Source organism: Vanellus vanellus (assembly GCF_965231255.1).
Source record: "Vanellus vanellus genome assembly, contig: HAP1_SCAFFOLD_147, whole genome shotgun sequence".
NCBI classification, from domain to species: domain Eukaryota; kingdom Metazoa; phylum Chordata; class Aves; order Charadriiformes; family Charadriidae; genus Vanellus; species Vanellus vanellus.
In genome coordinates this window covers 203,208-216,766 of record NW_028126926.1, presented here as the reverse complement: position 1 = coordinate 216,766, position 13,559 = coordinate 203,208, and the positions used below count along the sequence as shown (strand labels likewise).

Below are 13,559 nucleotides of genomic sequence, written 5' to 3'. Positions count from 1 at the left end.
GCCTTTTCCACGTGTCTCCCTCACCTGGCCGTGGTCTCCCTCTTTATCAGTACTGGAGTGTTTGCCCACCTGAAGCCCCCTTCCATCTCCTCCCCATCTCTGGACCTGGTTGTGTCATTTCTGTACTCGGTGGTGCCTCCAGCAATGAACCCCTTCATCTACAGCATGAGGAACCAGGAGCTCAAGGATGCCGTACGGAAACAGGCCCAATGGACACTGTTTCGCTGACAATAACCTGCTGCCCCTTCCATGCACATTGCCCAAGGCTTATCTTAGACTGTGAGTCTGCTTTTTTCTCTCGTGATAATCCTGCTTATAGATAATTTTCTGAGTTTATGCTGCTTGTCCTGAGGCTTGATCCTACTGTGTCTGACCCTTGCACAACACTGAGTCAGGTGTGGCCTGACAGACAACAGCTCTTCAATAAAAGGGCATCTCCCACGTGCCGTGCCTGAAGGATGGGCTGTTCCTCCAAAGTTCCTTCCAAGAACATGTTCAAGGAATCAATATTTTAATGAGTCTCTTCTCCTTGTGTTTTCAATGTTTCTGGAGCTAAGCTGATGGTACAATTGGTTTCCACTTCACCAAATATTCTGGATTTAAAAGCGTTCTTCTTAGTAGCCAATAGAAGGGGAGACGATCCATAAGCTCCCATTATCTCCTCAGTCTTCTTCATGTATGACAGGACTGATGGCATATACTGGACGTTCCTGAAATGCATCTTTTAGGCGGGAGGAGAGAGGCGGGATTAGGGTCTCAACACTTGCCCTTGGACTGGAACGGATGGAGACTCCGAAGGTGAAACACCCTCAAAGGTGAAGTCCACTAATATAAAGCACTGAATCAATGTGTCCACGCACAAGGACGCTGCAGTGCCGAGGGAGTCAGCAGGGACTCATCAGGCACAGGGAGGGGAGAGTGGGGAGACACAGGAGGTGCCTGAGGGAACCCCAGGGCCAGGTCTGCTGTGCTGTCCTGGGGCGTGGGGCTGACTGGGGAGAGAAGGGGGCAAATTCATTCAGGGCTGGGGATCACGCAGAATCTGAATTCCGGAGAGGCAAAGAGTGACTGGACTCTTTCCTCGTTTCCTCGGCGCCAGCACGAGCCCCGGGGCTGATGGTCAGGCTGACCTCCTTGTCTGCCCCCAGGAGCTGCTGTGCCCTTGGGAGGAGCTGGGGCTGTGCGGTGAGTGCCCAGAGCTCTGCATCAGCCTGCGGCGGGCAGTGCTGTGGGGCCAGCCCAGACTGGGCTGCTGGGCTGGGCTGTCCTGGGGAGAGGGCAGGGGAGGTGGGCAGATCTGAGCAGGGGCTGGGGAGGGCTGGGAAGTGGCTGGGAGAGGACAATGGCAGTGTTAGAGCCCTTTACAGGGAAGACTGAGGCAAAGAAGTCGTTGAGTACCTCAGCCTTCTCCATGTCCCGGGTGACCAGGTCTCCCAGTTCCTTCCCGAGTGGGCCCACGTGTTCCCTAGTCTTTCTTTTTTCACCCACATACCTATAGAAGGCTTTCTTGTTGCCCCTCATGCCCCTGGGCAGATTCACCTCTACCTGGGCTTTAGCTTTCCTAACCTGATACTTGGCTTCTCAGACAATTCCTCCCAGGATACCTGTCCTTGCTTCCACCCTCTGTAGGCTTCCTTTGTTTATCTGAGATTGACCAGGAGCGTCTTGGTCATCCACGCAGGCCTCCTGCTGTCTTTCCCTGACTTCCTCTTTGCCGGGATGTATCGCTTTGTCCCACCAAGCAGATCCCTAAAGAGGCCAAAGTTTATCTCCTGAAGTCCAGGGTAGTGAGCTTACTGTGCACCCTCCTCACCACCTTAATGATCTTAAATTCCACCATCTCAAGGTCACTGACCTTGACCATGACATTCCTCAACAGCCCCTTTTTGTTGGTGAGGACATGGTCCAGCATGGCACCTCTCCTTGTGGGCTCCTCTGTCACTTGGAGAAGGATGTTATCATCAGTGCGTTCCAGGAACTTCCGGGATTGCCTATGCACAGGCGTGTTGTCCTTCCACCAGATATTGGAGTGGTTGAAGTTCCCTCTGAGGACCACGGCTTGTGAACATGAGGCTGCTCCAATCTGTCTATAGAGGGTCTTATCCACTTGTTCTTCCTGGTCAGGGGCCTGTAGCAGAACCCCCCTATAATGCCACCTCTCCATGCCCTCCCTTAAATCTTTACCCATAAGTTCTCGGTCGGCTCCTTATGCATCTGCAGGCAGAGTCCACACACTCCAGCTGGTCCCTCCCCTGCCTGTCCTTCCTGAAGAGCCTGTATCTATCCTTTCCAGCACTCCAGTCATAGGAGCCATCCCACCAGGTCTCCATGATGCTGATTAGATCACCATCTTGCAGGCTAGGGAGTTCCATCTAAACATGAGGAGGACCTTGTTTACTTTGAGGGTGTCAGAGCACTGGCACAGGCTGCCCAGAGAGGTGGTGGAGTCTCCCACTCTGGAGACATTCCAAACCCACCTGGATGCCATCCTGTGCAACTGCTGTAGGTGCCCTTGCTCGGGCAGGGGGTTGGACTAGATGATCTCCAGAGGTCCTTTCCAAACCTAATGTTCTGTGATTCTGTGACCTGTTGGAGCATGTGCATAGGAGGGCCACAAAGATGACCAAGGGCTGGAGCACCTCTCCTGTGAAGACAGACTGAGGGAGTTGGGGTTGTTCAGCCTGGAGAAGGAAGGCTCTGTGGGGACCTTATAGCAGTCTGTCAGTACCTAAACGGGGCCTACAGGAAAGCTGGAGAGGGACTCTTTATCAAGGAGTGCAGCGATAGGACAAGGAGTAATCATTTTACACTGAAAGTGCGTAGATTTAGATTAGGTCTTAGGAAGAAATTCTTAACTCTTAGGTGGTGAGACACTGGAAGAGGCTGGCTGGAGCGGTTGTTGAGGCCCCATCCCTGGAAGTGTTCAAGGCCATGTTGGACAGGGCTTTAAGCAACCTGATCTAGATGGAGGTGCCCTTGCCAAGGACAGGGGGGGTGGAACTAGTTGATCTTCAAGTCTCTTCCTACTCTGACCATTCCATGAGTCTGTGATTCTCCCCTTGCAGGGATCCCTTCTTCCACTCACAGCTTCTCCCCACAGCAGCGTGGGGAGCTCTGTGGGCAGGCTGAGTGGGGATCCTGGCAGGGGGCAAAGTCCCTGCCCTGGCACACAGGGGGCTCCCTGGAGTGCGCAGACCCTGTTGTGAAGGACAGCCCGGGCCAGCCCTAGCTGCACCCGCAGCTTCCCACCCCTGAAGCCATCCCCAGGAGAAGGCAGCCATCATGACCTTTCCCTCTGACGGTGCAGCAGGGAAGCCCTGCTCTGCAGCATGTCCTCCTTCTCCACCCTAGAGGAGCCAAGACAGACACCGTGACAGCTCCTCTCAGCCACGGCATGTGCCAGCTCTGGAAGACCTGTCCAGGATACTCAGACTACTTTCTTGTCTTATTATTGGGCAGGACATGCAGACAATGGCAGGCAGGGACCTTCTTTACTCTTGGTGGGGGATAGGGTTCAGCTGAGTCAATGGAGGCATCTCATCCTGCGTTTCTATTGCTAGCACCGGAAGGGGACTCAGCTCCCTCCCATGCCTGTCACAAACCCACAGGCGGTGGCACTCCTCTTGCCTCACTTCAGGCGGGCATTAAATAGGCACCTGCATATGAGCTCCTTGTCTCCGCTGCCATGGTAATGAATGAAGATGTAGGGTAGGAGCTGGCTGTTCAGATGAAACACCTGGTGACATTTGAGGTGCCAGAGGTTGTCCAAGGACAGTGGAAGAGAATTGCACCTGTCCCTATTTACTGTTTTCTTTGCAGCCTATGTGACATCTACCCAAATGGTGTCCTGTACCACAGGGAGAGCTCACTTTGTCTGTTTTCCGTCAGCTGGGTTGACTAGATCTTCATTGACTACGATGATGGTTTTCATCCCCACGTTGCCTAATGAGATTCCGGGCAGTTCCTCTCTTTGATGTCCCAACAGAAGCCTGTAGTTTTGCGAGATGCCAAGGCTCTCACACATCACTACATGTGGCTGGCAGGTACCGCACAGGAAAGCCATCCCCGTTCCGAGTGAGTGTGGGACAAACACTCCAGACGGCCCTGCAGACAGGTTCGGTGCCTTTGTGCCAGCCACGGATTGCCCCCACCACAGCGTGGCAAGGTGTGTCCCTTCTCCATTCAGTAGACATAGGGCAGTGCAGGAACACGAGGCACATCACACATGGGCCTACACTCTCAGAATGGTGGGTTTTCTCTCTCCCACATTTGACCTACCCCCTTGAAGACACAGTCAAGGAACAGACCGACAATTTTCACAGTGGGCTGCTCAGCAGCACCTTGTTGTTCATGGAGAGGGCGTCCACGTCCACTTGAAGGCCTTCTGGAGCAACAGAGACAGCATTGACAGCACCCCTGTATCTTGCCAGGGCTGCACTTCCCAGCCCTGTTTCTCTCTGTCCTTGGGGACGGCAGGCTTTGCTCACTCTCTTGACATCCAATCATTTCAACTTTGGGTTTCCATCCCTTTTGGCATGGCTCTTCTCTGAGGCAAAGCCTTTGCAAATAGGGTGTCTGGAACGCTTGGTCCAAGGTTTCTCTCAGTCAGAGCTTGGCCTGGTGCTACACCTGAGGTGCTACACCCCTTACAGGCACTGACGCCCTCAGCCAGGACAAGCTGGAGCCTCTGGTTTTTGACACTGATGGAGTAACTGCCAAGGCGTGGTAGAAGAAGTCACAGAGTTTGGGGTGCTGCAATGGATGGGTTCATAGTTTTCAGTACAGACAGGCTGGAAGGATCGGGGGTGGGTTCCCTCAAAGGGAACAAATTGCTTGGATGTATGGAGCTCCTTCATGGGGCAAGTGACAAATTGGGTGAGCCCTTGTGAGTGGAGGTCAGAGGAAGTGTCAGTAACGGGGCTTTTGTGGTGGGAGATAAGGAAGCCACAGTCAGGGTGGGGCAGTTGGCATAGTCTTTTCTAAGCACCCCAAAGAAGTCTCTGGGTGTAGAAGAAGCCTGGTCCTCCATGGGGACTTTAATGACCTGGCATTTTCTGGAAGGGCAACACCGCAGGATGCAAACAGTCCAGGCAGTTTTGGGACAGCTTCTTTACACAACTGCCAGATGGGCCAACAAGGGCCATGCAAACCCAGATCTGATACTTGCAAGCAAGCAAGAGCTGCTCAGGGATGTGAAGACGGTCTGTTGTGACCCTGAAATGGTGGGGCATGATCTCCTGAGGAGAGGGAGAAAGGAGAATAGAAGACTGCAGATGCCGGTCATCAGTGGAGCAGATTTTGGCTTATTTTGGGGAGAGGTAGCCAGTATCCCATGGTCAGCAGCACTGGTGGGCAGGAAAGCTAAGTATACCTGGTCTTCAAGGACAGCATCCTCCAAACACAGCAAGCTTGTCTATCAAAATTTGCTTGAAACATGGAAGAGAATTCAAGAACTCAACATTATTTCAGGAACAGTTGAAGAAGAAATAAAGATAATGTCTGGTCACAGCTTATCTCAGTAAGACTAGGTGGAGACAGATGTATACTTCACACCCTCTTTGCCTCATGTTTCAGAAACAAGTTCTTCTCAGCCACTGTGCCTCAAGGCAAGACTCCAGAGGTAAACAGCCAGAGGGAGACAAAGTGTCCTCAGCTGTCTGGTCTCTGTCCAGGACATATGCAAAAAAATATGACAATTTACAGAACAGTATCAAAGTTCTGAAAATGAAGACTTCTGACACACTTATTACACCGAGGTCTTTTCTGCATATTTCAACTTCTGCCTCACTTCGTCATTCAGGGGCTGATGCCCACACAGAGGTGCCCACTGCCTCCCAGATTCCCAGGCATAGCTGAAGACCCGATGTGGGACTAGGAAGTGTGACCCCGGGCTGATGGGAGCAGTTGTGGAGCTGCGGCTGGTGGACAGGCAGGGTAGGGCAAAGTATCTGAGTGGAGACAACTGATTTCTCTCCCTCCGGGAGAAAATGAAACCTGGGCAATTGCACCCAAGCTGTCCATCGCTGGAGGAGGATGGGCAAGGAGTGGGTGTGGATGCTGCAGCGTCTGCCTGAAGATGTAACCCAGACTCCTTGGGGTTAGTGCACCTTTGGCCATTCCAAAGAGAACATGCCGTTCACTTTGTCTCTTTGCTTCCCTTTGTGAATGGAGGGAGCTCGTGACTTCAGCGTGTGCCTCGCTGTGAGCGCATATGAACCAAGAGACTCTGGGGCAGGGAGTGCTTTGGGGGTTCTCGGGATCCGTGCTTGGCACAGAAATGTGTTTGCCTTTGGTCTAAGGCTGTCCTCTGTGGAGAGTGGACTTCAGAGGAGGAAAGGTGGACTTAATGTACAATAGAGTATTTTATTTTCTATTGAACCATGCCTTCCTTTGGTCTCCTTTTTTTCGCTACAAAGAAAATTCTGTGTCTGGGTGCAGTTTATTCCCTAAGTGAAACAGGTGGAAACTGGTGCCAAAGGGCTGAAACCTGCAACTCCAGAGTGTAGCAGAGAAAGCTCAGATTTGAGGAAAGGTGCTGTAAGTCCCAGGTGGCTGATGAGAGAAAGGCGGGGTTGGAGGTGGGGACAAAGGCTGCCCACAGAGTGTCTGACATACAGGGTCTTGACTGCCCTACTCAGTCAGACTCTGTTTGGAGAGGTCCAGTTTCAGTGTCATTTGGAAATTGCTGATATCAATAGACAGAGAAATGAAGCAGACAAATAAAAAAAAAAAAGAAAGAAGGCAGAATGTGAAAGTGTCTGTGAAAGCCCTTGCCGTGTCTCATCAAGCAGGATATTCAAGCGCTGACCCCCACACCCTGGCAATGGGGACTTCTTCCTTCAAGGGATGCTCAGAGCTCCTTCTGGGAGCAGTGCGATGAGGGGGTGTGTGTAGGAAACCTCTCGGGCTGTCTGGAGGGTGGGGGAGGAGGCAGCAAAGCAGTGTGTGTGTGAGGAACTGGAGTGCTCTCAGGGGCTCCAGTGGAAGAGTCCACAGCCATAGTGGAAAGGACAAGGATTTCAGTTCTGCTGGGGGAGCAGGGGCATCCTGACCACAGGCTGTCCTACACTGTCCTCTGCCTGTGCCCATTTCTCTGCAGATTTCAACCACCACCCCTGCTTCCCCACCTCATTCCCACCCCGTGCTGGCCCAAGCTTTACTCATGACTCTCTGTCTTCACTAATTCTTCAAACACAAAGCCATGTTTTTCTGAGCTTTTGCCAATGAGTTCCCCATAACCTGTGCAGCTTCTTCCAAAGCCCTCCTAATGCTCCTCTGTCTCCAGAGATGGAGCCACAAGAGGGAACCCCACCCCTGAGCCTTCCAGCCCGTCTGTACTGAGAACTATGTGCCCATCCATTGCAGCACCACAAACTGTTTCATTTCTTCTACTGCACCTTCACAGTGACTCCATCGCTGTCAATGGCAGGGGCTGTGCGGCTGGGTAGCAGCTCCACAGGAAAGGCTGTGGTGGTCCTTGGGTTTCATTTGGTAAAACAGGAGCCATCAGTAAAGACAGCCAACAGCATCCTTTGCTTCTCTTGTCATTCCCTGAAATCACACGTGCTTCTCTTTTATTCTCCTTATACCCTCCCAAAAGAACAGCCTACCCGTGCTGGTTTGAGGTGAAACAGAACCCCTCTTCTGTTCAGCAACTTTACTTTGCAGCTGAGCCTCTTCAAACTAACTGAACTCTCTGAAATTAACAGCATATTGTGGTGACACTGTTCAGAGTGATAAAACCTGATTAGTTGTAATTTATGCCAAAGAATGGTCTGCAGAATTCTCTTTCTCATACTTATTGGTATAACCCCCAAGGCCAGCTGACTTGGTTCTTTGCCCCATTGGAAGGTCAGAAGCAGAAGAGCATAGAGGAGTTGCACCTGTTGGGAGGAGGGGCCAGGACAGGTGACCCCAAACTGACCATCAGGGTAATCCATCCCATCTGCCTCACGCTCAGTATAAAAGCTGAGGGATCAAAGAGTCAGCTTTTTTCCTTTAGTGGCTGGTGTCCTCGGAGGACTCTGGTTGTTTGTTGGACTTTGATGCCTATCTGTGCATTCCTGAATGCAGTTCCCATCCGTCCCAGAGTTGAGCCTGGGACTTTCCCCAGGCCTGCTGTTGACGTGATTATCATCCTGGGAGCTTGATCCAGTTTAGTATGTATGTCATTATTTCTTTTTTATTTTATTATTAATATTGCATTAAAGTAGTTGACTTCCTGTTAAGTTCACAAGTCTCTTGCTCTCTCTTCTTCCTCTCCCTAGAGAGAGAGGTAGGGGATAGCATCTGTTGTTTGCTGCAGTGGCCAGTGTGGCCCAAAGCACGGTAAGAATAAGGAAACTGTACTGTTAGACTGAAGGCAGTCCTTGCTCCTGCACACGGAATTCCATCCACAAATAACTTGTGTTCATTTAATATTTGGTTGGCTGCCTCCAGGAATTGTCCCTGACACAAACTTGGCTCAACTCAAACAGCATTTTGTCTGGGAAGCCGTCTGAAGGAACAGCCTCATCCCAACTTTGTTCTGTGGTCTGTAAACTGAGGGACACTCTCTGCAGTCAAAGTGGAAGGTTTGTGGGTGATGGTGGTGACCATAATGACCCACCACGCAGCTTTTGGTCTGGCTCTCTGGATGCTCCCAACCAACAGAACTCTGAAGGGCAGTAAATCTGGAATTGGAGCTTACAGACAACACGATGAAAATGCTTTATCTGGTTGGAGCAGGAAAATTTCTGTGAGTGTTTGCCCCTGTAGAGGCAATATGGGAAGTGCACAGCATCAAATAGATGGTGCAGCTTGAGTGGTGTGAGTAGAATGGTAGAATCTAAGACTTATAGGATAGTTTAGATTGGAAAGGAAATTAAAGATCACCAAATCCCACCCCCACTGCCCTGGGCAAGGACATGTCCCACTAGATCAGATTGCTCCAAGCCCCATGCAACCTGGCCTTGAACACCTCCAGGGATGGGGCAGCCACAGCTTCTCTGGGCAACCCGGGCCAGGGGCTCACCACCCTCATGCGAATTTTTTTTTTCCAAATATCTATTCTAAATCTCCCCTCTTCCAGTTTGAAAACATCCCCCCTCGTCCTACCCCTACATTTTTTTAACGTACTCTTTACCCTTGTGAAAAGTCCCTCCCCAGCTTTCCTGTAGTCCCCCTTCAGATACTGGAAAGCCGCTATATATGACTGACATAAAAACCCCAGCAGCTGTTATTCAAGAACACACCTACTCTGTCCTGTACTTCTAAAAGGTGCTCTAGAGCTAAGACATTCTATATTACCATTTTTGATAATAATTTGATTTCTTCCTCTAAGGCTGTCATACTGTCTGCCTCTTCATTAACGGCTTTTTCTAATTCTCTTGGCACATTTGCAGTAGCCCTTTCTAGTTTTGCAGTCCCTCACTGTGGGATAAAATCTGTTACAGACAGGTGGAACTCAGTGCCACGTTAGCAAAGGCATTTGTGAAAGGCAGGTCCTGCTTGACTAACCTGATCTCCTCCTACAACGTGGTCACGTGCTCAGTGGATGAGGGAAAAGCTGTGGATGTTGTCTATCTGGACTTTAGTAAAGCCTTTGACACCGTTTCCCACAGCATTCTCCTGGAGAAACTGGCTGCTCATGGCTCGGATGGGCACACGCTTTGCTGAGTAAAAAACTGTCTGGAAGGCCGTGCCCAGAGAGTGGTGGTGAACGGAGTTAATTGCAGTTGGCGGGCGGTCAGGAGTGGTGTCCCCCAGGGCTCAGTGCTGGGGCCAGTCCTGTTTAACGTCTTTATCAATGATCGGGATGAGGGGATGGAGTGCCCCCTCAGTCAGTTTGCGGATGACACCAAGCTGGGTGGGAGTGTTGATCTGCCTGAGGGTAGGGAGGCTCTGCAGAGGGATTCGGACAGACTGGACCCATGGGCCAAGGCAGACTGTAGGAGTTTCAATGAGGCCAAACGCCACCTCTCACACTTTGGCCACAACAACCCCCGCCAACGCTACAGGCTTGGGGAGGAGTGTCTGGAAAGCTGCTCACAGAGAGGGACCTCTCTTGTTCGTTGATAGCGGCTGAAAGTGAGGCAGCAGTGTGCCCAGGTGGCCAAGAAGCCCACCGGCATCCTGGCGTGTATCAGGACTATTGTAGCCAGTAGGACCAGGGAGGTGATTTTCCCCCTGTACTGGGCACTGGGGAGGCCGCATCTTGAGTACTGTGTTCACTTTCGGCCCCCTCACCACAAAAAGGACATTGAGGCACCAGAGAGTGTCCAGAGAAGGGCAATGAAACGGGTGAGGGGTCTGGAGCACATGTCTTATGAGGAGCGGCTGAGGGAACTGCGGTGGTTTAGCCTGGAGAAAAGGAGGCTGAGGGGAGACTTTATCGCTCTCTAAACATATCTAAAAGGAGGTTGCAGAGAGGTGGGGGTCCACCTGTTCTGTCAGGTAACGGGTGTTAGAACAAGAGGAAATGGCTTCAAGTTGCGCTAAGGGAAGTTTTGACTGGATATTAAGAATAATTTCTTTACTGAAAGGGTCATCAGGCATTGGAATGCGTTACCCAGGGCAGTGGTGGAGTCCCCATCCCTGCAGGTGTTTAAGGGTCGTGTAGATATAGTGCTGAGGGATATGGTTTAGTGGTGGGCTTGTCAGTGTTAGGTTAATGATTGGACTATGTGATCTTACAGGTCTTCTCCAATATAGGAAATTCCGTGATATTGTGATTCTGTGATGATGGCCCTGGGACAACTTCCCCGGGGTGTCCATTGAGCACAGGCACAGCCCAGACCCTGCTTGTCTGGTCTGTCATGTTTCTCGCAGGAGCCCGGCTGTGCCAGCACACTGCTATGTGCCCCCACCCTGCACACTCCCACACTTCAGCTCTTCCCTGAGGTTTTTTCTCTCTGGGGCACTTGCCAGCCCTGCCAGCCCACACCCTCCCTGAATCTGGACACCTCCTGCTCTCTCCCAGCACAGACCAGCAGAGCAGCCCCATTGGCAATGGTCCACCCAGCCTTCATGCTGAGGAGATATCCACCCCAGGCAGCTTGGAGCCCCCCCTGCCAAATGTCCTTCCCAGGATGGCATGAGAGAATTGGCCCAGGGCACCCTCAGGAAGGTCCTTTGGCCCCAGGGACAGGGCAGCCTGCCCCAAGCTTCCCCACCGCAGCAAAGAGTTCCTCTTACCATGTCTGTCCTGCACACACGCGGTGCCCTGCTCTTCTCCTGCCACGGCCCATCTTCCCTCAGAGCCTTTTCCCGAAACAGCTCATCCGTGCTGGCCTGGCCAGCCGTTCCTGCACCCCTCTCCAGGCGTCCCACAGCCCCCGAGCTGGTGGTGCAGCTCTGCAGAGCCGGGGGCTGTGGTGCCCAGGGCCATGCTGGTCAGGCTGGGAGGCAGACCCAGCTCGGGTGGCTCCTGCCCCCTCCACCTCAGCACACAGATGAGGCCCCTGCAGCTCCAGAGAAGTTCTCAGGGAAAGGATCTCAGACAAACAAGTCAGTGCAGGGTCCTTCAGTTTTTTAAAAACAAAGAGAGAAAAGCTTCTTATTTACACAAAGTCTGTGGCTCCCACAACACAGACAGACCCTGACATAGCAATAGGATAAAGGATGATTCTTCACTTTTATTGACAGCATTAACAAACCCCAGAAAAGCTAAAAAACACATAAATGAAAGGAAAAATGTATTAAAGACCATCTGGGCCTGTAATGAGTTACATCATGTGTGATATGTAGAAGATGGGCAGTTCATTGCTGCTTCTGACAAGATACCAGTCATCAGTTTCCACAGGGCATCCTTGAGTTCCTGGTTCCTCATGCTGTAGATGAGAGGGTTCACTGCTGGAGTCACCACTGAGTACAGAAATGACACCAACAGGTCCAGAGATGGGGAGGAAATGGAGGGGGGCTTCAGGTAGGCAAACATGGCAGTGCTGATAAACAGGGAGATCACAACCAGGTGAGGGATGCCCGTGGAAAAGGCTTTGTGCCGTCCCTGCTCCGAGGGGATCCTCAGCACAGCCCTCAAGATCTGCACATAGGAAAAGAGAATGAAAGCAAAAGCCCCGAATGCTAGTAAGACACTAAGCACCAGAAGCCCAACTTCCCTGAGGTAGTCTGAATGTGAGCAGGAGAGCTTGAGGATGTGGGGGATTTCACAGAAGAACTGGTGCAGGGCATGGCCCTGGCAGAGGGGCAGTGAAAATGTATTGGCCGTGTGCAGCACAGCATAGAGAAACCCACTGCCCCAGGCAGCTGCTGCCATGCGGACACAAGCTCTGCTGCCCAGGAGGGTCCCGTAGTGCAGGGGACGGCAGATGGCAACGTAGCGGTCATAGGCCATGATGGTGAGAAAAGAAAACTCTGCTGAAATGAAAAAGACAAACAGCAAGGCCCGTGTAGCATATCCTGCATAAGAGATGACCCTGGTGTCCCAGAGGGAATAGCCACGACTTTGGGGAGAGTGGTGGAGATGGAGCCCAGGTCAAGAACAGAGAGGCTGAGGAGGAAGAAGTACATGGGGGTACTAGGAAGACCGAGTGGATAAGGTCCTCTATAGACAGATTGGAGTAGGCTCACATTCACAAGCCCTGGTCCTCAGAGGGAACTTTAGCCACCCTGATAGTTGTTGGAAGGAAAGCACAGCAGCGCATAGGCAATCCAGGAGGTTCCTGGAACACATTAACGATTACATCCTTCTCCAAGTGACAGCAGAGCCAATGAGGAGAGGTACCATGCTGGACTTGGTCCTGACCAAGAAAGAGGGGCCCATGGGGAATGTCATGGTCCAGGGCAGCCTTGGCTGCAGTGACCTTGAGATGGCAGATTCTGAGATCTTTAAAGCGGCTAGGAGAGCACACAGTAAGCTCGCTATCCTGGACTTCAGGAGAGCAGACTTCGGCCTCTTCAGGGATCTGCTTGGTGAATTACATTGGGACAAAGCCCTGGAAGGAAGAGGGGCCCATGAAAGTTGGCTAATATCCAAGGGCTACCTCAGCCAAGCTCAGGAGCAATACATCCCGGCAAAGAGGAAGTCAGGCAAAGACAGCAGGAGGCCTGTGTGGATGACCAAGCAGCTCCTGGTCAATCTCAGAAACAAAGGAAGCCTACAGAAGGTGGAAGCAAGGACAGGTAGCCTGGGAGGTATTTTCTGAGCAGCCAAGTATCAGGTTAGGAAAGCTAAAGCCCAGGTAGAGGTGAATCTGGCCAGGAGCATGAGGGGCAACAAGAAAGCCTTCTATAGGTATGTGGGTTACCAAAGGAAGACTAGGGAACACGTGGGCGCACCCAGGAAGGAACCGGGAGACATGGTCACCTGGGACATGGAGAAGGCTGAGGTACTCAACGACTTCTTTGCCTCAGTCTTCCCTGGAAAGGGCTCTAACACTGCCGTTGTCCTCTCCCAGCCACTTCCCAGCACTCCCCAGCCCTCCCCAGCTCTGCCCACCTCCCCTGCCCTCTCCCCAGGACAGCCCAGCCCAGCAGCCCAGTCTGGGCTGGCCCCACAGCACTGCCCGCCGCAGGCTGATGCAGAGCTCTGTGCACTCACCGCACAGCCCCAGCTCCTC

At 52.1% G+C, this 13,559-nt stretch overlaps 1 protein-coding gene across 1 annotated transcript in view; it reads left to right on the top strand.

The window, feature by feature from the left end:
* The window catches only part of LOC309685623 (olfactory receptor 14I1-like), a gene marked incomplete at both ends in the record, with an annotated part of 45,586 nt that overhangs the window by 702 nt on the left and 31,325 nt on the right, over window positions 1-13,559 (top strand). The window lies entirely within an intron of this gene.